Below are 3956 nucleotides of genomic sequence, written 5' to 3'. Positions count from 1 at the left end.
TAAGTGTGAAAAGAGAATATGATGAGTTTCAAATAAAATCAATGGGGCATGATAATGTGGGCATGATAATGCCGAGTAATATAAATGTAGTGCAAAAAGACATAGGATAAACAATAATCATAGGACAAATGATCCCACATACAACAATAGAGATCTTACTCACCCTGTTGAACCGGTGGGGTGCCTACTCGCCTAGCTGCCTCGGCTGCTAGGGATAGAATCTCCTTAGGTTAACCGCGTTCTAAGTCTTTGGTATTTCTTTGCCATCAAGCCGTTCCAATCTGTAGGCGCCGTTGCCGAGCACCTCCTTCACCCGGTACGGGCCTTCCTAATTCGCCGCCAGCTTTCCTTGCCCAGGCGTCGGTAGCCCGACGTCGTTACGTCGCAGGACCAGGTCGTTCTGCTCGAACTCTCTCTTGAGTACTTTGGCGTTGTAGCGCAGGGTCATCCTTTGCTTCAACGCTGTTTCCGACAAGTGGGCCATCTCTCTGGCTTCATCCACCAAGTCTTTTTCCATGGCTTCTTCGACTCCGCCTAGGAGTAGCCATGAGCTCTGTTCGCCGATCTCTACGAGTATTATTGCGTCTACCCCATACGTGAGTCGGAAGGGGATCTCCCCGGTAGACGACTGCTGGGTCGTGCGGTAAGACCGGAGGACCGATGCTAGCTCGTCTGCCCATGTTCCATTTTTCTGGTCAAGTTGTTTCTTGAGGCCCTGCAAGATGACTTTGTTCGCAGCTTCGACTTGTCCGTTGATTGATGAGAACTTTTGCTGTATGCCCAGACCGGCGAGGAATTCCCCAAATCTCTTGTCAGCGAACTGGGTTCCATTATTTGAGATGACGACTTCCATTATGCTAGCCAGCGGCTCGGCCTCTATCCACTTGGTGTAATAATCGATGGCCACTATTAGGTATTTGACCTGTCCCGGCCCCACTGGGAAGGGTCCCAACAAATCGATTCCCCACTGCGAGAAAGATCGGGAAGCTGTTATTAGACTTAGTTCGGTTGCTGGTGCTATGTGGAAATTGACGTTCTCTTGACATTTTTTGCACCTTCTAACGAATTCCTTAGAATCCACCATCATAGAGGGCTAGTAATAACCTGATCTGACGAGCTTTCTGGCTAGGGCCTTCCCTCCGATGTAATGACCGCAGCATCCTTCATGGACTTCTCTGAGCACGTAGTCCGTTTGGTCGGGACGCAGGCACTTCAACAGGGGGTTGGCTAAGCCCCTTCTTAAATAACTGGCCTTGTATGATTGCATACTTTTCCGCTTCTCGTCTTATTGTCCTTACCACTTTCTCGTCGCTGGGGAGTTTGGCCCTTTCCAAGAAATCAATGATTGGGCTCATCCAAGAGGGTTCTGCCTGAGTCAGATGCAAAGCTACTGCCGGTTCCTTTATCAAACCTTGGATGAGAGATCGGTTCCCCGTCCCTAGTTTTGTGATAGCCAGTTTTGATAGGAGATCTGCCCGTGTGTTCCTCTCCCTCGGGACATGTTAGACCATGACTTCCTCGAATTGCTTACTCAATTCACTGACTTTCTCCAGATATTTCTGTAATAATGAATCTTTGGCTTGGTAGGTCCCATTGATCTGCGACGTCACGACCTGTGAGTCACTACATATTTACAGCCTCGTAGCTCCGACCTCCCTTGCCAGAGCTAGGCCGCCTAGCAGGGCCTTGTATTCTTCTTGATTGTTCGACATCGAGAATTCAAACTTGACTGACTGCTCGTATATAACTCCAGTTGGATTTTCTAAGATGATTCATGCTCCTCTGAACATTTGGTTGGATGCTCCGTCCATGTGGAGCCTCCACCATGTATTCGGAGTCCTGGTAGGGTCCCTTGTAACCTCTACCAGGAAGTCAGCCATGGCTTGAGCTTTGATCGCATGTCTGGGTTCATACTGCAAGTCGTATTGGGATAGTTCGACAGCCCATGTCATCATTCTACCCACTAGATCGGGTTCCTGGAGTACTTGTCGGATTGCCTGATACGTCCTGACGATTATTTGGTGTCCTTGAAAGTACTGCCGCAACCTGCACGACGAGGTCAAGAGTGCATATGCCACCTTCTCCAACTTGCTATACCTTAGCTTTGCTCCTTGTAGTGCTTTACTCACAAAATATATTGGTTGCTGGGTCTTCCCCTCTTCTCGCACCAAGACCACTGCCAATGCCTCATCGGTTACCGCCAAGTACAAGTACAGTGCTTCTCCATTCTTAGGCCTCGCGAGGACAGGTGGTGCCGAGATTATCTATTTGAAGTGTTTGAAAGCCTCCTCACATGCCGGGGTCCACTCAAATGCGATCCCCTTCTTCATCAGGTTAAAGAAGGGTAGAGCTTTGGCCACCGACGCACCGAGGAAGCGGAATAGCGCGGTGAGTCTGCCCGCCAACCTCTGGATCGGACGTCTTTCACACTTTCTGGGCTTTTCATTTGTAGGATTGCTTCACACTTTTCTGGGTTGGCCTCCACTCCTCTTTGGGTTATCATGAATCCCAAAAATTTTCCGGCTTCGACAGCGAAGGCACACTTGAGCAGATTGAGCCTCATACCGTGTCGTCGAAGAGAGGTGAAGATGTTTTCCAAGTCGCCGATGAGGTCCTCAGCTTTGGTGGTCTTGACTAAGATGTCGTCTACGTATACCTCCACCGTCTTGCCGATGAGGTCTTTGAAGATCTTGTTCATTAGTCTTTGGTACGTAGCCCCTGCATTCTTTAGTCCGAACAGCATCACCTTGTAGCAATATGTCCCTCCTGGCGTTATGAACGCCGTTTTCTCTTCATCTGGCCGGTGCATCCGTATCTGATTGTACTCAGAATAGGCATCCATGAAACTCAGATACCGATAACCCACCGCTGCGTCAACAAGACCATCAATGTTGGAAAGGGGGAAGGAATCCTTGGGACACGCTTTGTTAAGGTCAGAATAATCCACCCTCATTCTCCATTTCCCATTGGGCTTTTTCACCAAGACCACATTCGACAACCAAGTCGAGTAGCCGAGTTCTCGAATGAAACTCGCTTCTAGTAGGCTGGCCATTTGCTTGGCCACCTCTTTCGACCTTTCTTGGACATTTTTCTCCTCCTTTGGGCCACTGGCTTTGCCTCTGGTCTCACAGCTAGTTGGTGTGACATGAACTGGGGGTCTATACCCGGCATGTTGGCCGGAGTCTAGGCAAACAAGTTACCGTTAGCTTTGATCATCTCCATCAGGGATTCTTTCAAGTCATGAGGTAGGTTTCTGTTTACAAAGGTAAACTTCTCATCCGAGTCGACGACCCTGAACTTTTCAAGGTCCCCCTCTGGTTCCGGCCTGGGTTTGTCATCAACCCTGGCGTCCAGGTCGGCAAGGAAGACACCGGATGCTTCTTTAGACTTCTTCCTCAGGGAGAGGTTGGCGTTTTCGCATGCGGCCGCCGTCTCCAGATCTCCCCTGATGGTCCCCACTGATCCATCATCAGCAACAAACTTCATTAGCAGTAGTTTGGTGCAAATTACCGCCCCAAACTCGTTGATGGTCTTCCTCTCCAAGATGAGGTTGTAGGCCGTGGAGTCCCTTAAGACAATGAACTCCGCCATTAGTGACCTCTTCCCCCAACATCCACCAATGGAGACCGGGAGGGAAACTACTCCGTCAGGCTTGATGAAGTTATCGCCTAGGCCTACCACGCCGTGTTGGTGGCCCCTCAAGTCGGTGTCCCGTAGGCCCAGAGCATCAAATACATTGCGGAACATGATGTTGGAATCAACTCCCGTGTCCACAGGATCCGTTTTACTAGGCCGGTGCCCACCCTGGCCGTGATCACCATAGGAGGGTTCTCTACGACCTCGTCAAACCATTGATCTTCGGGGCCGAATGATATCGAGGGTACCCTCCGAGAGGGCGGCGTGGAGCCAGAGGACATAGCTAAGACCTTAGCGTCTTTCTTGCTAGCCGATTTCGA

The sequence above is a fragment of the Arachis ipaensis genome, chromosome B03, assembly GCF_000816755.2.
Source record: "Arachis ipaensis cultivar K30076 chromosome B03, Araip1.1, whole genome shotgun sequence".
Classification (NCBI taxonomy): Eukaryota; Viridiplantae; Streptophyta; class Magnoliopsida; order Fabales; family Fabaceae; genus Arachis; species Arachis ipaensis.
This window is presented reverse-complemented; position numbering follows the sequence as displayed.